General features: G+C 44.3%; 1 protein-coding gene across 1 annotated transcript in view; it reads left to right on the top strand.

The window, feature by feature from the left end:
* Nucleotides 1-14,076: 14,076 nt before the first annotated feature.
* LOC122653183 (protein YIF1B-like) overlaps nt 14,077-22,414 on the top strand; it is a 38,716-nt gene continuing 30,378 nt past the window's right edge. Inside the window, exon 1 of the mRNA XM_043847126.1 lies at nt 14,077-14,177. The gene's annotated coding sequence lies outside the window, so the exon portion shown is untranslated. The remainder of the gene's footprint in view (nt 14,178-22,414) is intronic.

Raw genomic sequence — 22,414 nt, 5'->3', positions numbered from 1 at the left:
ATCTTTCCTGTGGATTTTATTGTCTTAGATACCCAACATACTGCAAATTTTAAGGACCAAATCCCAATTATCTTGGGTAGACCATTCCTTGCTACCAATAATGCTTTAATCAATTGTAGGAATGGTCTCATGAAATTATCTTTTGGCAATACCTCTGCGGACTTTAATGTATTTAAGTTGGGCAGGCAGCCTGATATTGATGAAGAGGTACATATACTTCAGGGATTCCCCAATGATGTTGAGACTTTCTTTGAGATTGTTTTGATTCGGGATCTCGAGAATGTATGAAGGAATTGGAAGGTGTTTATGATACCACCTTATCAGAGGTCTAGAGCATCCAACCACCATTGGAGCCCCTTGGACCCCTATCCACCTCCATTCCTCAACCCTCCATTACTGATTACCCCATGATTGTCCCATATGTTGATTGGTCCAAACCTCCTAGGTTTGATGATTTTATTGAGGAGAACAATGTTAGTCATGATGCTCTTGAAGCATATTATCGTGATCCTTATTAGGCAACCTAAGTTATGCATAGGGCGGATAGTTTTATTGCTAGGATTGATTTGAGTAAATCTCCCATTTTTTATGATTATCTTGATGAGGTTACTGATCTTTTTTATACTTACTACGATCCATTCTTGGTTGGTTTTTACGATAATGACATGCATTCTGCATTGACCATGGGAGGGAATGGGAGGATTTGTCTACATGGACTATTTTTCACTGACTCCATTTTCCACTGTCCCATGAGGACAGATTTTCCTGTTGGGTATTTCTCATTTGTGCTTAACTTCCATGTTATTTCTCACTTTACTAAAATTCATGGTCGAGTATTTTCTGGTTCTGAAGCTCTTTCTACATTTACCGGCCATGGATCGAGATTTTTATTGATGCTCCTAGTACCTTTTGTAGAGCTCATAACTCTTCATGATCCCCTTTGTTGATTATATCTGGTAAGCCCCCTCATCCCCTCCCTTGTCCTTATTCTTTCTTTTCTGCATGCATTGAGGACACTGCATGAAGCAATTATGGGGGGGGGTGTGTAAACTTAATTGGTGAATTTTGATTGTAGCGGTAGTTTTGATTTTGTTCATATGTTTTTTTGATTACGAAGCAAGAGAAAGAGGGAATTAGGTGCCCTAGCATGCGAAATAATAAGAAATCCCTTTTCAAGGACGGTAATTGGTATGTCTCCGGTGATGGGGACTAAGTTAGAAACTATGAGCACTATTTCATTTAATGGCGAGATTCCTCTGTGTGTTTTATGGACCCTTTGATCTTTTGGCTAGTAGCTGAGACCAATTTGTTTGTGGCAAGGCATGAAAGTGAATGGAAAGAAAGAAAAGAAAGAAAAAGAAAAAAAAAAAGAAACAAGAAAGAAAAGTGGAATTCCTTGGGACTAGACAGGGCACTGTTGCCTTAGGAAGCAGGGTGACTTGTTCGAAATTCCTTGGAAGGAAACTCAAAAAAAAACTCTTGCGTTAATGTCTCAATGTCTTTATAGATGTATGCAAAAAGAGAAGCTACCAAGTATTTGGGTGTCTGGTGTATGCTCCACCATGTCATTCAGGGAATAGTAGTGGAGTAGAAATAGAGTTTACTGTTGAGAAAGAAAAGTGTTTTTTGCCTTAATGCCTGAAAAGAAAGTATGGTAAAAAATACTCAAAGCCAAAGTCTTTGGTTCCATCGATGCTATGAGTGGTTTACCTGAAGGTGTGTAGTGTTCAGAAGATATGAGGAGATCCCTTAATCTTGATGCATACTTGTTACTTGAATTGATGTGGAGTGATAAAATTCAAGTGTGGGGGAATCTTTGGCTCCTTGATCTTTAGTTGAGCACTTTTAGAGATTGTATACACTATCCTACTCAGGCCATGATAAAAATTTGTAGCATTCTTTCTTATTGAATTTTGGGTGTACATTCATTGCAAACACCCACGAGACAAAACTCGTCCACTAGGGGTAACCTAGGGGCTCAAAGGCTTGTTGTACATGCTAAGTGCAATCGTGATTCCAGCAAAAGTGAATTAGGATTTATGCATTTTAGATTAGTTTCTTTGTTTTTGTTCACTTGAGGACAAGTAACGTTCAAGTGTGGGGGAATCTGATTAGCACATTTATGTGTGAAATCTTAGGGCATAAAACATGCATTTTACCACATTAGACAGAGTTACTTCGGTGCTTTCTTGTGTTTTTCAGGTTAATGGCTATTTTATGCTATTCTGGACTATCAGGAGCTGCATGTCTGAATCTACACGTAAAGTCACCATTTTTCTTTCCATGGCTATAAAGAGGACTAAATTTTGAGCAATTACGCATTCGTTTAGGCCTCCATGCAAACAATTATTCTTTTCAGGCCAAGAAAGAATAATGGGTCAGAAATGAGCTGGAATGCAAGCCCATAGCCTATCTGCCACTTTCCAAGGGTACTTTTGACATCAAAGAAGGTATTTCTAATCAATGGTTGAGATCGACTGCAAGTATAGGACCATTTTGGCAATTTTCCAATCTTGAAGAGAGAGAAGAGCTGCCATCCACATGGGGGACCCACACTGCCCACAATCCCTCCACGATTTTTGAAGGTGCACCAAAGCCTTCCACGTTTTTTAGGAGCACCAATGCTCCACGATTGTTAGAGGACATGATGGGTATTGTGTTTATTGTTGAGTGGAATCCTAGTCATCACTCTCTCTCTCCTCCAACTCTCCAAGGGTATTTTGAGATTTGACTATGGATAGATTGCTTTTGGAGAAGATTCCCTTATCCTTGGAAGGTTGAAAAGTCAAACATTGAAGATGCCTTGATCACATTACTTGGAGAAGACTCCTACAAAGAAAAGGAAGCACAAGAATAAAATTAGAAAGTCTACTTTTTAGAAAATAGCAGGTTTAGGGAGCTAAGCTTTGTATCTCTCCCTCTTTCTACTTTTTCTTTTTTCTTGGGGTTCAAGCTTTATGTAAAGGAAGGAGAGATAGGAAAATATATTTTTGAAGATTCCCTTCTCTCGCCCCTCCACGGTTTTAGAAGGAGAGAGCCTCCCAAAACCGTGGAGGCCTCTCTGCTCTTCTCCTCATCTCCCTTCTCCTCTCCTTCCCCCTATAAATGCCCCTTGCTTTGGGTTGTAAGGTTTTAGTTCTAGTTCAGTTTTTAGTTCAATTTTAATGCAAGTTTGGTTCAATTGCTTAGTAAAATTTCTTCTTCTTCTCCTTCTAATTTGTGATTTTTCTAGTTCTAGTTTGATTTTAGGAGCTTAGTTCATGATTGTAATAGGTATAGCTTTACTTTCAATTAATGTCTTCAATATGGTTGTAATATCTTAATTCTAGTTTAGTTTTAAAGCTTTCTAGTCTAAGTTTTTAAGTTTGTGAGAAGACTTGGAGATTTAGAAGAGGAAGCCATGCAAAGATTATTCAAGTTCAAGTATTAAAGCTTCTTCAACTACATTAATGCAAAGCCTAATTAATTCATACACTTTCAACTTTGATAAAAGATTTGGTAGCGCCATTTCAAGTGTGGTAGAAGCAAGCAATTTCAGTCCGGTTCAAGCACCTTCGAGTTTCACCTCCTTAATCTCTTAGATTTATTTTTCCTTTGTTTTTTTTGTGTGGTTGAAATGTGTGGCTGTGGTTATTCAATCCTTCAAGTCTGCGTTAGTATTGATAGGTTAGATGGATATGTGTTAGGATGCCAATTCAATTCGTTAGATGCGTATTTTTGTTAGATGGATGTGTGTTAGGATTCGATTCGGTAGATGCTTGTGAGTTAGGTTACGTTAGTTTAATTATCGTTAGTTTAATCCCATATTTTAATTCATTTGGTTCACTTTGCATTGCTTTTAAGTGGCTAAGATAGAGTGACATATATCTCCTTGTGTTCGACCCATAGCTATGATTGATCCGTACGCTTGCGGTTATTATTTCTTGCAAACACGGAGCATTTGTGGACGTGCTTTCACTGAAAGCCTATAGGCAATTTGGGTTCAGCGACAACCAGCTCAAGCCTGAACTAACCCATCTCCACCGGTTCTTGGGCGCCACTGCCTCCATCAGAGGAACAATGGAATTGCCCGTCACCATCGGAGAGTACCCTCGATAAACCACGATCATGGTTAACTTTATGGTAGTGAGATTGGTGGCATCCTTCCATGGCATAGTAGGACGACCATCCCTAACCGCACTCAAGGGAATAGTCTCACCCATCCACCTGAAGTTGAAGTTCCCAATAGAGAATGGAGTGGACAAGATCAAAGGAGACCAGAAGAAAGCCAAGGAGTACTACGCAATGTTCGTCAAGAAGAACAATGGCAATGCTCGAGGGATGGCACTGTGTGTAGAGAACCTTATCAGCAATCAGAGAGACAAGCTAACGGAACAGAGGGGAAGGCCGGTGGAGGACCTCGTCCCATATCCTCTTAGCGAGGATGACCCCACCTAGGTAGTGCAGGTTGGATCACTGCTAGGCGAAGAATAGAAAAACAAGCTTGGGCGATTCCTCAAGGAGAACTCAGATGTATTTGCATGGTCGGTCTCAGACATGCCAGGCATACCTCGGCATATAGCCGAACATAGACTGCACGTGGATCCAACCAGGAAGCCAGTACAACAAAAGAGGAGGAACTTTGCCCTTGACCAACAAGCGGAAATCAAGGAGGAAGTCGAGAAGTTGAGCCATTCGGGGTTCATCAGAGAGGAGAAGTTCCCGACCTGGCTCGCGAATGTGGTGATGGTACCAAAACCAAATGGAAAATGGAGGATGTGCGTCGATTACATCGATCTGAACAAGGCGTGCCCAAAAGATGAATACCCCTTACCAAGGATCGACCTGTTAATGGACGCAACCGCAGGCCATGAGATGCTGAGCTTCATGGACGCATACTCTGGCTACAACTAGATCCTCATGAATGAGGAAGATGAGTCCTACACTGCATTCCGGACAGATAAGGAGAACTATTGTTATCGAGTCATGCCGTTCGGGCTAAAGAGCGCAGGGCAACCTATCAGGGAATGATAAACAAGATGTTCGAGGATCAGATCGGGCGCAACATGGAGGTGTATGTGGATGACATGCTCGTGAAAAGTGTCAAGGCTGAGTAGCACCTAGCTGACTTGGAGGAAGTGTTCAGGGTACTAAGGAAGAACCAGACGGTGCTGAACCCTGCCAAGTGCGCCTTTGGCCTGACGTCAGGGAAGTTCCTAGGCTTTATGGTCTTAGTATGTGGAATAGAGGTCAATCCATCGAAGATTAGGGTCATCCAGGAGATGTCGCCGCCTCGATCGGTCAGGGAGGTACAGAGGCTGAATGGAAGGATCGTGGCCCTATCAAGGTTCGTGTCGCGAGCTGGGGACAAGCATCTACCATTCTTCAAGATGTTGAAGAACCTCCGAAATCCTAAAGACTTCACATGGACAGGGGAGTGCCAGAGATCCTTCGAGGAATTGAAAAGGTATCTGGAAAGTCCGCCACTACTAGGACGACCAGAGCCTAACAAGGAGTTACAACTCTACTTGGCTGCCACCCCAGTTGCGGTAAGCGTGGTATTACTGAAGGAGGAAGATAAACAACAGAGACCTAGCTACTATGTTAGTCACATATTGATTGATGCAGAGAATAGGTACATCCGAATAGAGAAGGTAGCCTACGCACTCAGGATTGTGGTAAGGAAGCTAAGGCCATACTTCCAGGCCCATACGGTCATGGTGCTCACAGACCTACCACTAAAGAAGGTGCTACATAAACCAGATGTATCAGGACGATTGATCACCTGGGTGGTAGAGTTGAGTGAGCACGACATCAAGTTCCAACCTCGGACGGCCATCAAATGTTAGGCCCTAGCGGACTTTGTCGCCGAGTGCACCCTATCGGAGGTCAAGCTAGAAGAGACAGAACCTAAGGAGCGTGATCGAGGATCGTGGGAGATCTTCATGGATGGTTCGAGTAATGTGGCAGGGAGTGGGGCTGGGTTCATACTCACTAGCCCCGAAGGTTTTCAAATTTAGTACGCCCTCCAATTCACCTTCTAGGCCTCTAACAATGAGGCAGAATACGAGGCACTACTTGTCGGACTGCGAGTGGCTAGAGCCATCCAGGTCACTCACCTAGCCATCCGAAGTAACTCCCAACTCGTAGAAAATCAAGTGAATGGGGAGTATAAAGTGAAGGATGAATGTATGGCAACATACTTGACGCATGCTCGAGAGTTGATTGCAGAGTTTATGAAGTTTGAGATGGTTCGAGTCCCGAGGATCGAGAACACTATAGCAAACACCTTATCAAAGCTAGAAAATGATGAGCTTCGAAACTTGGCTAGTGCCATGTATGTTTAGATACTTCATGAGCCAACATACCAGGAGAAACAAGTCAACGAGATCGAGGAGGGGCCAAGCTAGATGGACCCCATTGCTCATTACCTATAAAACGATATACTGCCAGAAGATAAGATCGAGGCCAGGAAAGTAAGGATGCGGGCAGCGAAGTACATTGTCATCGACGATGTACTATACAAGAGAGCGGTTACAACACCGTTGCTCAGGTGCCTAGGACCCAAGGGAGCCAAATACGCCTTGACGGAGGTTCACGAAGGAATATACGGAAGTCACATGGGTGGGCGAGCGCTAGCCTATAAAGTCCTCCGCCAAGGATTCTATTGGTTGCGGATGCAGGAGGAGGCCATAGAGTACGTCAGAGCCTGCGAGCAATGTCAATTGTTCGCCCCAGTGCCACACCAGTCGGCCACCAAGTTGGCCTCCATCCTTAACCCCATACCATTCGCCATGTGGAGCATGGACATCCTTGGCGACTTCACCCCGGCGCCGGAGAACAGAAAGTACTTGGTGGTCGCCATCAATTACTTCACCAAGTGGGTCGAAGCTAAGCCATTAGCAAAGATAACGGAGAAAGAGATGGAGAAATTCATTCAAGACAAGGTGATCTACAAGTTTGGGGTGCCAAAGATCATCATCACGGACAATGGGAAACAATTCAATAATCCCAAGTTCAAGGCTTTCTATTAGTCATACAACATTGACTATCGACCTATCTCCATGGCTTACCCACAGGCTAATGGTCAAGTGGAGGTGACAAACAGAACACTACTCGAGGGAATTAAGAAAAGGTTAGAGGGAGCAAAAGGGAAGTAGGTCAAAGAGCTTCCTAGTGTCCTGTGGGCGTACCGAACAATAGTACGGATCGTCACAGGTGAGAGCCTATTCCGGCTTGCATACGGTACCGAGGCCCTGGCACCAGTTGAAGTCTTAGCCATGTCCCATAGAGTCTTGCACTTCAACGAACGCACATATGATGATGGACTCAGGGCAAACTTGGATTTCTTGGATGAGGTTCGCGAGAAGGCATTGCTTAGGAACATGGCATACTAACAACGAACGGCCAAGTACTACAAAGCAAGGGTCAAGGAGAGGTTGTTCCACCAGGGAGACCTAGTTCTAAGGAGGGCTCAAGCATCATAGCCCAGGAAGGAAGGAAAGCTCTCTGCAAACTGGGAAGGACCTTACATAGTTTTCAAGCAGATACAGCCAGAGACATACCGCTTGAAAACCCTGGGGGGCAAGAAGATAGATCGAGCCTGGAACTTAGAGCACCTGAAGAAGTGCTACCAGTAGGACATAGTAGTTATGGCTTTCAGCCGCAGTTATAGTAGTTGTTAAAAGTTGTTTTTGGATTTGAAGTACTCTTTTAAAGTTTTGAAGATTTTGAAGTAATAGAAGTTTGTTCTTGGCTACATCTTTATATCTCTCCATCACTGGTCGAGCTTTCTCAAGCACCAAGGCATGTTGGCCACGAGGCGAAATGCCACCAAGGCCTGTTGGTCATGAGGCAGAATGCCACCAAGGCCTGTTGGCCACGAGGCAGAATGCCACTAAGGCCTATTGGCCACGGAGGCGAAATGCCACCAAGGCTTGTTGGCCACGAGGCGAAATGCCACCAAGGCCTGTTGGCCACAAGGCAAAATGCCACCAAGGCCTATTGGCCACGAGGCGAAATGCCACCAAGGCCTGTTGGCCACGAGGCAAAATGCCACCAAGGCCTGTTGGCCATGAGGCAAAATTCCATCAAGGCTTGTTGGCTATGAGGCGGAATGCCACCAAGGCCTATTGGCCATGAGGTGAAATGCCACCAAGGCCTGTTGGCCATGAGGAGGAATGCCACCAAGGCCTATTGGCCGCAAAGCAATGAAAAGCAACGTACAAAGGGGCAAGGATCAAACCATAGAGATTCAAAAAGAGGAGGATAACAAAGAAGATGCATAATAAAAATAAAAAGGGGAAAGAAGTACGACGCAACAAAAGAAGTCAAGGGGGAGCCACACCCTCCCCAGAGGGAGCCACATCCTCCTCAAGGGGAGGAGGCACACCCTCCTCAGGGGGAGCCATGACCTCCTCTGGAAGAGAAACAACAACCTCGTCCACAGCAATCGGCGGCACATAGCTTAAAAACTTGGAGAAGTCATAGCCAGGAGTCTCCCTAAGGACATATGCCATTGTGTCGTTTAGGCCCATAGAGTAAACCTCATCGTTGTATTCATAGAACATGTCTCACAAGGCTCAAGATTTCTGAAACTCCACCACGGCCTGCTCACGAGTCTGGACCAGGTCAGCCTTATGCTCCTGCCTCAAGACGAGCAGCTCCTCCACAAGTGCTCGGACCTTGGCCGTCAAGTTCAAGCTCTGGGCCTCCAAGGCCACTCTCTGGGAGAATAAGGCACCAATTTCTTTCGACATCCTTCTCTCCCGAACAGCGCCCTCCTCGCAGGCGGCCTTCCGCTCCAAGAGGTCCTGCTCCAAACCCCACAACAGTCGGGTATGCTGAACCCTCTGGAAGGCGTACTTATCAAAGCAAAGCACTGCCTCAGTAGTACGGTACTGGACCTGCAAATTGGATCACAGTCAGCAAACCTCCAACACATTAACACAAAGAAAGGAAAAATAAAGAAGCGCAGACTTACAGAAGCCATATCCCCATAAAGGGACCTCAGCAGCTCAGAGTCAGTCATGACCTGCAAAGCCTCGTGATCTGAGGGAAGCCGACCCTTATCCAACCACTCTCGTGCGACGTCTCGGCTAACCGTAATAGAAGCACCATCCTGGATATCCCAAGGAAGGACCAAGGGAGACGGGGTCGGTGGATCGGCGTCAGCACCCAAAGAGGAGACCACCCCCTTACCCTTGGGGGAGGGTGGAACAGAAGCATTAGGAGCACTAGGTGGAGGAGGAGCAGCGGGAGTCGGTCAAGGAAGCTTAAATACTAGAGACCCCCTCCTGGCGCTAGGGGGACCAGGACCCACCTTCCTTTTGGAGCCCACGGCCAAAACTATGGCCGAAGGAGGAGTGGGAAGTGGTGGTGTGCCAACATCTCCTACCCCATCAGAAGAGGTATCCTGACGAGAACGCCCAACCTGAGCAGCCGCAAGCTGAGCCGCCTTCCTCCTAGTGGCAGAGGCACGAAAATACTCAAGATCAGGTCCCAGGTTCACTAACAACAACAGACAGAGGAAGAGATCAAGTCAACAAAAAGGAAATTCAAAATACAAACACAGGTACAAGGATAAGAGCGAGGAGCATACCAGGACTCAACATCCAAAGAAATAGGAAGGCCTCGAGTCCAACTGGTGAACATCAAACTTGTTGCCTCCTAGACACTGAGCGAGAGACTCGTTCTTGAAGTCGTTTAGCTGAAGAGAACGGTTCACACTCTTTAAGTCAATAGCCTCTCAGTGGATCCGCAGCAGACATTGGGGGATCGTGGCAAAGAAGAATTGATCCCTCCAATGCTTCACCGAATTGGTGAGCCCCTCGAAGAAGTCAAAGTTGGCAAAGGGACCCTTGAGAGGGCGACGATAAAAGTGATACCACTCATCATCTCCCTTCCTCAACATGTAGAAATGCAAAAATAGAGGAACGGTGGCAGCATGACCTAGCCGAGCGAAGAATATGTAAAAGCCCAAGATAACCCTCCAAGAATTGGACAACACCCGCCGAAGGGTAAGGTGCCAATGGTCCAAGATCAACTCGGTAAATCGAAGGATGGGAAAGCGGAGGCCATAAGAAAAAGAAACCTCATAAAAGCACACCTCATCCGTTCGGTGGGAGAAGGCACAATCACCCCCCTCAGGGACATGGAGGACAACCTCGGAGGGCACATGGTACAACTGATGGAAGGATGCCAAGTTCGAAGTGGTCAAGATACTCGAGTACCATCCCATCCAATTATCAGGGTCCATGACCGGGGGTGCCACCCCAGGACCATCCTTATCAGGGCTACCATCTAAACTAGGGCTATCGGTGGCCTCCTCCCCATCACTAAGAATAGGTATGGGAGAAGGCAATGGAGGGAGAGAATCCACGTCCGATGCAGACAAGGACGAGCTTGAAGTCGGCCCACCAATGTCATACTCCTCGTGTATAGTATTAAAATCAGAATTACTCGACATGATCGTGGAAAAGGAGGACTTACTTGGGTGACACCCCTCAACTCCAAGCTAAGCACTCCAATAGTGAACTGCAACAAGAACATTCAATCAGGAAAGAATTTTAAGAGCTTAATTGTAAAGGTGCACACAACAAATGATAGCAACAAAGCAAGGGAAACGTACCAAGAAGGTTGAGGTCCGCGACGAAGGTTGAGGTCGAGGTTGAGGTCCATGACGAAGGTTGAAGTCAAAGTTCATGAAGGAGGTCGAGGTCGAGGTCCACGATGAGTCAAGGCCGAGGTCTGCGGGAAGACGTGACTGTAGCAAAAGACTAATTTGACTCAGTACCAAAAAAAAAAGATTTTTTTTTTGGTGACCATACTAGAAGGAAGAGAGGGCGAGACTACGGGCAATAGCGTGCAAGAGACCGTGAGCGAGCGGGACCGCGAGTAGGGCTAGACTGCGGGCGAGAGCGAGCTGGCGTGGGCGACGCATGCGCGCGACGCAGGAGCGGGCGATGGGCGACGACCATTGGTGACGGACGATGGGCCACGGCGTAGGGTGCACAGGCGATGGGCGACAACCACGGGCGTCCGTCCTCGTGGTCGCAACTGTGCCCACAATCTCACTCGATCTCATTCGCTCGTCCATGCACAAGACCAAATGGCAAGACCAAAAAAAGAAGACTAACGCAAAGAAAGAGAGAAAAGAGGAAAACCACTATACTCAAAGAGAACAAAAAGCAAACACTTGGAGGGTAAATGATATGGTTGCAAGCTTCAAGAAAGAGGGAGAGTAAAGTGAAAAGCAAGAGAGAGAAGATGGAAAGCAAGAAAGAAAAAGTAGGGTCAAATGAAGAATGAAGGGAGAAAAAAGAAGAAATAGCAAAACGGAACAAGAAAAGATAGCAAAAGTGTAGTGGAGAGGATTTGAACCCCTCACCTCTCACACCCACAAAAGGTTTCTCATGGAACTCCTTCCAAGAAGGCTTATTTACATAAAGCCCCTCGTAAACATGAAGACAAGAGCATTACTCTCTTGAGCACTCCGTTCCAAGAGAGTGGGGGGCACGTGATAAACCATAAATACTCGGGGCCAACCCTGATCCGCCACGTGGCATGGCATGAAGAGAGGACGACCCAGACTCGGCTACATCAAGATTCATCTGCTAGACTTAAGAGGAAGAGACCCAGTAGGTCGCTCAAGGACCAAGGTCACTACACGAGTGGGCAATGGCACCACCACCCGGATTTACATCATCCTACCGGCAAAGGGATCTTATCCCAAAAGAGATGCACCTTATCTATGCATGACCCTCAAGGATCTTATCCAACACTTGAGGAGCACGCATGTCTATCTGCAAGGGAACTCCTTCCCTATCCAGACTCAACCTCCCAAGAGGAGGTGATCTACTACGTGATGGACTCTACTACCAAGGAGGCCTATCACTATCTACCTGGACTCTCCACACCGCCATATTCTGCTATAAATACTCAGGTATTCTCCCCCCATGAACCCATGTTGAATTCTAGTGATTCATTCGTTGCTCAGAGAGATCTTACTTAGGCATCGGAGAGTCCTAGGTCGGAATCACACCGATTCTCCCTTGTCCCTGACGTCCTTTTGTAGGTTGCGGCACCCGAAGGACCACCCGAGGATTTCTTGACACAACAGGCTGGTATTAAGATGATGGGTCATGGAGGAACTTGGGATAATGGCATGTGACTTGGCACAGCTTAGTAGTTACTGTTGATATGGGGATGGAGGGAATGGGGTAGGGTGAGGCGAGGTGGTATGGGGTAGGTTGCAAGGGGTAAATCTGTCACTTCAGTACCCTTTAAGGGTAGTTTAGGCATTACAAAAATTTAACCGATGACATCATCACTAAACTAATGGACATGACCTACTTGAAAGAAATGGTAAAATGCAGGAGGTGTTCAAATAATTGTTTGAAAAAGGGGGGGATTATAAGCAAAATGGCCATAGTCTAGGGGGTGTCCAAGTAAATTTCTCATTCAGTTTTGAGTTGTTGGTGAAAATCCCATATGAAGCATCATATTTTGGATACCAACATCGATGAGTACTTTAAAGCAAACAAGTGATGGGAACTTCTTCTCTGACGTACAATATTACCCACAAGCCATCTTCTCTTCGTTTTCCTTGTTTTTGAAATATTGGAATAACCCACATCAAACTCCAAATGATGGGTTGCCCAGAAGTCCCCTTTTAAGGACCAAAGGCTTAGGGCTTCCATCTTTGATGTGAATCACAAAGCCATTATACAGAATCCATTCAAGAGTATGAAGAAAAGTGTTGCTGTAGAGTCGTCGGAGTTGGTCATCAGTTTCATAGCTCGAAGATCACCAGATTGGAGAGAATACTCCTTGCAAAGTGCCAGAGAAGAAAGAGGTGAGATGGAAGATGAGGCTGGAACAATGGAAGGTTGAAGAGATATCTCAACGTTTTGTAATGAAAAGGTATAAGGGTAAAACTACACTAATGAAGGATAACATGACCATTTATGAATGTTTTGCTTCAATTAACGGTTTCAACATAACAAACTGGGGTTACTTGTAAGCCCCCACCATAACCCAGGGGAGGTCCACGTAATTGTTCAAAATACTGAAGGGGGGGGGGGGTTGTAGTAGGACCATAGTCCAAGGGAGGGTCATATAATTTGCTCTTGAATAATCTTGCAATTTTCCCTATTTTTTTGCTTCTTTTTTCTTTTTGATCATTAGATTGGAATTACAATAGGTGATACAATACTACAAAGCTACAGGCGGTACAGTGCTACAAAGCTGCAAGAGTGGGGAGCATGGTTTGTAATCTCGGTAACGACTGGATTGGCATCGGATCGCCCGATACAGATCGGGATTGCCCAAACTCGGGCAAATATGACACTCTCGCATATGTTTTTTTTTATAAAAAATCTGATTCTTTTACAATTTTGCCCCTGTTCATACAGCTGGATCGGTATCGGCCGATACCGATTCGATCCAGCCAAAATCGGCCGATCCGATCCGATACTTCAAACCATGGTAGGGAGAGCCTGGGAATTGCAGGTAGGGCTGTAAACGGATCGGATTCGGCTCGGATAGTGCTATATCCGCATCTGCATTCGATTAGCTATCGGACGGATTCAGATAGTACTAAACGGATACGGACACGAATACGGATCGGATATTTTATCCGTTTACATGTAAATATAGCTTTTCAGATAGTTATAGCCTATCCGTATCCGCATCCGTTTAGCTTTCAGACGAATTTGGATAGAGCAAAATGGACACGGACACGGCTACGGAAATGAATTTTGGCTATTCATTTACACCCCTAATTGCTGGGGGAAGGCGGGAGACAGAGAGCGAGAGGATCCCCAGCTAGAAGACGAGAACCGACTCATTGCATCGACCAATGGGTTTGCAACCGACGCAAGTAACTTGTAATCAAAGTTGAGGGTATATTTGTCAATTGACATCTTTGAGAAAGAAAAGCACTTGCGTTTGGAGCGGAAGAAGAGGAGTTCCTTCGGCCTCTGGGCTGGCGGCCTTCCCACCCAGTCTCCTATCATAGTCTGCCATTCAACTTTCGCGGTCGTCAACTTTGACGATCAACAAATCGAAGGAGGTCACTCTGATAAGCCCTCCCCTCTCTCTCTATTCGTTGAGATCTGGGGTTTCCTTATTGGCTTTGTTCGTTCAAGTCCAGGCTCAAATCTCCCGCAAACATACGGTTTCAGAGCAATCTCCAGGTATTCTCTCTCTTTCAGATATCTGCTAAGGTCTGAGTCAGACCTCAGCCCGGAAAAACATTTCTGTAAGTTTCTTTTCTTAGCGAAACTTTTGCTTATCAAGCGACTGGTCTTAGTGAAATAAATCCTAAACTGTTAGCATCTTTCTTGAGAAAAATGACGCCTCAGATACTCAGAAAAAGAAAATGGAATCTGAGGGGAGAGGAGGTTGTTCCGGGTTGGAGACTGTATGCTTTGTTGTTATTATTATTATTTGTAAAGATTAGAATATCTATTATTCAGTTAACTCATCAATTACAGCGTAGAAGATTGTATTATTCTTTGTTTGCTTCCCCTATCAACTCTCTCATGCTCTGGTCCCAAGCTTTCTACCACAAGCCATGCTGGACGTGAGCTTTTGGAATTCTGAAGTGTGATTGAGGAATGTGGAGGCAGTGGTCGAAGGAGATTAGTGGGCATAAGATGATACTTTGCTACTGTCTGCGTTAAGATACAACCATAGAGCCAGGATCTAATCCTTCCCGGCTTATATGCAACCAACAACTTGTTGGCGGATGGGGTAATGGCAAATAAAAATTTTGCTGGAGGAAAGGCATCCTCGCATACATTAGGGTATTCACGAAAACCAAAAAATGGGTTTCGGATTACCTTTGTAGTGTCACAAGCGCAACACCTCCAAAGGGACTCAACACTTGTGCTGGTGTCTCCACTCATCCGTAGGAACTCCATTCTTCAACAATGGAGGTTAGGATTCAAAACCCTAGGTTGGAGAGGAAAAGAAGAGAATTTGGAACTCTGAATTTTGTACAAACATCTTTTCTCTCAGTCCCTTATCCTTATTATAAAGAGAAGGAAAACCTTTATCTGAGCATGGTCCACAAGACAAGTTGATGTAGGTGGATACCTAGAAACTAGGGCTCCTACATGGGTTGCTACTTAGGATAACTAATGGGTTAAAACTCGTAGGACAGCAGGCAACAGAAATGGGTAGCAACAGCATATACAGACTCATATGCATGAATAAAACATTGAAAAGTCTATGCAATAATGAACAATACAGAATAGAACTCATAGCATCATTTCCACAAACATTTGATAGGCAAAATGGGGAAGGGGAAACAATACATAAATTACCAAATCAAGTGCAGAGACCTTTCAATACTCTAAAAAGAATTCATGCTGTACTAGTCCTAGGCATGCATTCCAATAGAGAATAAGACATAAGCAAAGTATGAAGAAGATGCATAAAGTTTAACAGCAGTATAGGTGAAAACAGATTAGATAATAACAATGGTTCAAGGTTCCAAATTAGGAATCACAACAGGGAGGGGAGGGGGAATGATGAGCATGCATTCGAGTAGGGGGGAATGGGGTAGAGCAGATAATGTAACAAACAGAAAAGAAAGAAGAACAAGGCAGGTTCGATTGGGGGGGGGGGGAAAGAAAGAGGGAGTGGGGAAGAAGCGAGACAAATAACTTAACCACTTACCTGCTGTGTTGCTGTAACAGAGTAGGAGAGAAGAAGAAGAAAATCCATTTGGGGGATTGAGGGGAGAAGATGCTCCACGTAAGAGAGGAGAAGGAGACCCAAGAGCCAATAGCTTGTTTCATTTCATTTCTTAACATTCAACATTACATGGCCAAATGGGCTGTACACAACTTAAATAAGAAACAAAACAATAGAAAATTATTGACCTCCCCTTGGGAAGACCAACACATAGGGAAACACACCCAAAAGTTGAGCTGTTTCCTAAAACTAATGGAGCACAAGTTCCAAAAAGTCCACTAGTCAACTTAAGGGGCTGATAATGGAGCACAAGTTCCAAGAAATCCACTAGTCAACTTAAGGGGCTGATCCAAGTGGGCCTGGGCCTAGACCAAAATTATAAAGAACCACAAATTGAATAAAAAACTGAACAAAAAAAAAAAAACTGAACCAAACTGAACCAAACCAAACCAAACTGAACCAAAATTACATATGACCCAAATCACAATAAAAGATTAAAATTACTTAGGCCAGCAAAAGTACTCCAGTTCAGCACCACAATCCATTACGAAAGAAATCTCCGTCCAACCAAAGTGAGCCTGATCCAAGCTGAAGATGTCTGCGCAGTCTTCGTTGGTAAACTCTTCGAAAGTCTTTAGGAATGGGACTGATGTCCCCATCAACTCTCCCGGGCTTTGAAGAGTTCACTTCCGGTGAATAAAAATTCAAGTAGCGCTCAAGCATGTCGGGGTTGAGCTGTCGAAACTCCTCGATAGGAATCCAAGTGCAATCAATCTCCGGGCGATTACGCCACTTAACTAAGAACTCTCGGGTTCCTCCGTCACTTGAAGAAACAATCCTTTCATCAAGGATATCCTCAACTTCTTCTGTTCCTTTAACAGTTTTAGGCACAGGAGGCAAAGGGGTGGGTGGAAGTGGAGGGGCAGGGACTGAAGTGTCATCAACAATAAATGGAAAGTCCTCAAGGTCATTGGGGGTAGAAAGGAGCATCAGTAGGGGTGTGTGGTAAGGGGCAAGATCTTCAACATTGAAGATGTTACTGATTCCCATATCAGAAGGTAATTCCAAGACATAAGCATTAGCACTTACCTTTTTGAGAATTTTGAATGGACCTGCACTACGAGCATGCAATTTGCTCGCTTTTCCTTTGGAGAATCTTTGTGGCTTGATTCTCACCATCACCATATCACCTTCCTCAAATGTTTATAGTCGTCGATGCACATCAACCCCTGACTTGTATTGGTCATTACTCAACGCAATTTGCTGCCTTATACCTGCATGTAAGTCATGAATATGCTGTGCAAAAGACTCGGCTGATGGGGAGGTTCTAGAGCTAGACATGGCTGGGATAAGGTCAATGGGTGCCCTGGGTTGGTAACCTAGACAGACTTCAAAAGGAGACATACCCGTAGTCCTATTCTTAGAGCTATTGAAAGCAAACTCTGCTTGGGTGAGGATTCTGTCCCAACTTTTAAGATACTCTCCAACCAAACAACGTAACAAATTTCCGAGACTCCGATTGATGACTTCAGTTTGACCATCAGTCTGGGGATGGAACGCAGTGGAGAAACGGAGTTTAGTACCCATCATCTGCCATAAGGTTCGCCAAAAGTGGCTTGTGAATTTAACATCCCTATCAGACACTATGGTTAAAGGCAGACCATGATACTTGACGATCTCATTGAAAAAAAGTTTGGCCACATTGGATGCATTAGCAGTTTTTGAACATGGGATGAAGTGTGTCATTTTTGAAGACCTATCCACAACCACAAAGATAAAGTCATGTCCCTTTGAAGTTTTGGGAAGACCAAGCATAAATTCCATGCTAAGGTCTTGCCATGGAGCATGTGGCACAGGAAGGGGAGTGTACAAGCCAGTGTTCTTCTTTTGTTGCTTGGCAGACTGGCATGTATGACACTGACTTACAATTCGAGAAACATCCCTTTTCAAACCGGGCCAAAAGAACCTATCTTCAACAAGAGTGGTAGTCTTGTCTCGACCAAAATGTCCAGCGACTCCTCCAGCATGCAATTCCCAAATCAGATAATCCTGAAGTGATGTCCTGGGAATGCATAGTTTGACACTTTTAAACAAAAACCCATCCTTTAGCAGGAAATCCGAACGAGCAATAGGAGGATCTTGATTCACTGAAGTGAAAATCTCACTAAAATCAAGACAAGTGGGATATTAGTCCTTGATTCGCTCAAACCGTACTACCTCAATGCTCATTGTTTGGAGCAAAACATTAGTTCGGTGCCTAGCACTCATGTGCTTGAACAAGATATTGACTCGACTCAACACATCTGCTACAGTGTTCTCAACACCAGGTCTGTGCTTGAGTACAAAGGTGTACTCTTGAAGAAATTCGACCCACTTAGCGTGCCTTTGATTGAGCTTTTTCTAGGCACTTAAGTATTTCAGGGCCTGGTGATTTGAAAACAACGCGAACTCTTGCGGTAACAGATAATGTCGCCAATAGTGCAGGGATTGCACAACCGTATAGAATTCTGTCATATGTGGAATAGCGTTGCTTAGCCTCATTTAGCTTCTCACTGAAATAAGCAATGGGTGTCCTTCTTGTCCTAAGACTCTACCTATCCCAACACCAGATGCGTCACAATTGACTTCAAAAACTTTGGAGAAATCTGGGAGACGTAAGACTGGTGCTTCCGTCATCAATTTCTTTATCTCCATAAAGGCCTTGGCAGCGTTTTTAGTCCATTGGAACTCCTTCCTTTTTCATGCAATCTGTGACAGGAGACATGATGGAACTAAAACGATAAATGAACCTTCTATAGAAGGTTGCTAAGCCGTGAAAGTTTCACACCTCGTGAACATTGGTAGGCTCGGGCCATTCAACAATCGCTCTGATTTTCTCAGGATCAGCAGCTACTCCTTGAGCTGACACAACAAATCCTAAGAAGATAACTTGATTACTCATGAAGGTGCATTTCTTGAGATTGACATAAAGTTTAGCCTTTAGTAGCACCCTAAAAACTTGTTGTAATTAATCCAAGTGGGAAGATGTGGTGTTACTATAGATGAGGATGTCATCAAAGTAAACCACTAAGAACTTGCCAATGAATGGTTGAAGCACTTGATTCATAATCCTCATGAAAGTGCTCGGTGCATTGGATAAGCCAAAGGGCATAACTAACCATTCAAAAAGTCCATCCTTCGTCTTGAAGGCTATCTTCCACTCATCCCCAGGTCTAATCCGAATTTGGTGGTACCCGCTCTTGAGGTCAATTTTTGAAAAGATGGACGACCCCGCCATCATATCCAACATGTCATCAAGTCTAGGTATAGGAAACCTATACTTGACAGTGATCTTATTGACGGCTCTACTGTCGATGCACATTCTCCAAGTGCCATCCTTCTTGGGTGTGAGTAAAGCAGGTACTGCACACAGACTTAGATTATCCTTTATGAATCCTTTATGAAGAAACTCATCCACTTGTCGTTTGAGCTCGAGATGTTCTTTAGGGTTCATACGATAGTGGGTTAGATTTGGCAAAGATGAGCCAGGAACTAGATCGATTGCGTGTTGGATTTCACGCATTGGTGGTAGCTCATTTGGTAACTCCTCAGGGAATAGTTGTTCAAATTCCTTCAACAAGGGTTGCATTTCTCTAGGAGCCTTAGTAAATTTGCTTGACGATTCAGCTTTACTTGGCTTGGGAACTAGAGCGTAGATAACCCCCAACTCTTTACACTCACTCTCAAACTGCTGTTGATTTAGAATGTTGAGTGTTTTCTTTGGAGCTTGCTTGGAGGTACTACCCTTGTGTTCAGGGACCTTTACTTCCTTGGGTGCACTAGGTGTCAGTCTAATCTTTTTCCCTTTAAATTTAAAGACACAGGTGTTAGACTTCCTATAGTTTGTGACATCTCGGTCATACAACCAAGGTCTCCCTAAAATGATGTGGGCAACATCCATCTCTAGGACATCGCACCAAACTCTCTCCTCATAGCCCGCAAACTGCAAAGGGACTAAATACCTAAGAGTGACAGGAATAGTAGATTGATCTACCCAAGCGACTTTGTATGGCTTTGAATGGGCTTGAGATTTGAGTCCCATTCTAGCCACAACACTTTGAGAAACCACATTCATGCAACTTCCATTGTCAATAGCGACACGGCAATTCTTACCCTGATGACAGGTGTACGTGATGAAAATATTGGTTCGCCGCCAATCATTGTCGCTTTTGGGTTGCGAGACCATGCATCGAACAACACCTAATCGGGAGGTATTGCTCTCCTCTTGTTCTTCATCAGAAATGATCTCATTTGGATTGTGATCCTCAAACTCATTATCCTGACTCTCATCTTAGTTTTCACTCTGGTCTTCCTCTTTAAGATTCTGGTTCCCAACGTAAAGATTCTTGTTAGGGTAGTCTCTGACATAATGGCCAAATCCTTGACACTTAAAACATTGTTGTTGACCATTCTTTTTGGGTGCTGCACCCAAAATGCCCTTATCCTTGTTGTTCTCAAACTGACGAGAAGGGTTGCCAGTTGTCTTAGAGAAACTTGAAGAACCTTGAAAAGGCTTTTTGACATTTGACTCTCCACTTTGGAAATTCTTCTTTTGAGAAAAGGTCCTCATGGATGACTCAAGTTCTAAGGTAACTCTAAAAGCCTGATGGACATCTCGAACCATGTGTGGTGCCATGCGTGTTCGAATGTTTGAATTGAGTCCAGTAAGGAACTTGGAAAGGGTCTGTTCAGTATCTTCACGAGTACAACTCCTGATTTTCAGATCATTGAACTTGCTCATGTACTCAGTTACAGACAACTTTCCTTGCCTATGGGTGTTCATTTCATGTAGAAGTTGAAGCCTATCGGTCATAGGCAGAAACTCCCTTTTGAATCTCTCTTGCATTTCCACCCATGTGGACACAGGCTTAATTCCTAAGTTCTGCTCTTGGTATTCTAGTTCTGTCCAGAAATCTTGGGATGCTCCTGTGAGCTTGATTTTGGCAAATCGGAAGCGAACTTCCTCGGACATTTCATAGAAATCAAAATATCTATCCATTTGCCTAATCCAATCCAACAAGACTTTGGCATCAATTTGCCCAGCATAGGAGGGGGCTTCAACCTTGATCATTCTCCTAATGTCAAATTCTCGGTCTTGGGGTTCATAGAATTCCTCATCCCTATGCGGATGATAATTCCTTTGAAAATGATGCCCTTGAGGTCCTCGACCTCTTCCTCTACCTCGACCACGCCCATTGCCTAGGAAGTTATCCCCATACCTATCATGATCATCAATGTTACGATCATGCTCTTCAAGTTCTTGTTGGGTAACTTCTTGTCTAGGTCTGTTACCTTGAACAGTGTGGTCTTGTCGCATGGATGTTTCCACAACATTAAGTCGGTTTGAAATTTCTTGGATAGCTCTTAAGGTTTCTTCATTCTATTTGAAGATCCTTTCTAATTGTTCAGGTGTAATGGTAGAGCTATTGGAGCCTGGCATGTTTTGGTATGTTCTACCACTCCTGGTGGACATACAAGGGATCAAACACTTAGATTAGGACTGTCAACAACCTAGGAAAGGAATGGCTGTACTCAAGGTTGTCCACATTGAGGCTGGAACCGAAAGGACAGAACTATGGCAAGGTGTGGGACAGATTGCCCTAATGTAACAGCAACCTAAGATAGCTTAAACACAAGCTCTGATACCAAGTTGATGTAGGTGGATACCTAGAAACTAGGGCTCCTACATGGGTTGCTACTTAGGATAACTAATGGGTTATAACTCGTAGGACAGCAGGCAACAGAAATGGGTAGCAGCAGCATAAATAGACTCATATGTATGAATAAAACATTGAAAAGTCTATGCAATAATGAACAATACAGAATAGAACTCATAGCATCATTTCCACAAACATTTGATAGGCAAAATGGGGAAGTGGAAACAATACATAAATTACCAAATCAAGTGCAGAGACCTTTCAATACTCTAAAAAGAATTCATGCTGTACTAGTCCTAGGCATGCATTCCAATAGAGAATAAGACATAAGCAAAGTTTGGAGAAGATGCATAAAGTTTAACAGCAGTATAGGTGAAAACAGATTAGATAATAACAATGGTCAAGGTTCCAAATTAGGAATCACGACAGGGTGGGGAGGGGGAATGATGAGCATGCATTCGAGTAGGGGGGAATGGGGTAGAGCAGATAATGTAACAAACAGAAAAGAAAGAAGAAGAAGGCAGGTTCGATTCGGGGGGGAAAGAAAGAGGGAGTGGGGAAGAAGGGAGACAAATATCTTAACCACTTACCTGCTGTGCTGCTGTAATAGAGGAGAGAAGAAGAAGAAAATCCATTTGGGGGGGTTGAGGGGAGAAGATGCTCCACGCAAGAGAGGAGAAGGAGACCCAAGAGCCAATAGCTTGTTTCATTTCATTTCTTAACATTCAACATTACATGGCCAAATGGCCTGTACACAACTTAAATAAGAAAAAACAATTGAAAATTATTGACCTCCCCTTGGGAAGACCAACACATAGGGAAACACACCCAAAAGCTGAGCTGTTTCCTAAAACTAATGGAGCACAAGTTCCAAAAAGTCCACTAGTCAACTTAAGGGGCTGATAATGGAGCACAAGTTCCAAGAAGTCCACTAGTCAACTTAAAGGGCTGATCCAAGTGGGCCTGGGCCTAGACCAAAATTATAAAGAACCATAAACTGAACAAAAAAAAAAACTGAACCAAACTGAACCAAG

The sequence above is a fragment of the Telopea speciosissima genome, chromosome 2, assembly GCF_018873765.1.
Source record: "Telopea speciosissima isolate NSW1024214 ecotype Mountain lineage chromosome 2, Tspe_v1, whole genome shotgun sequence".
NCBI classification, from domain to species: Eukaryota; Viridiplantae; Streptophyta; class Magnoliopsida; order Proteales; family Proteaceae; genus Telopea; species Telopea speciosissima.
The sequence above is the reverse complement of the archived record's forward strand: the minus strand, read 5'-3'. Positions and strand labels throughout refer to the sequence as shown.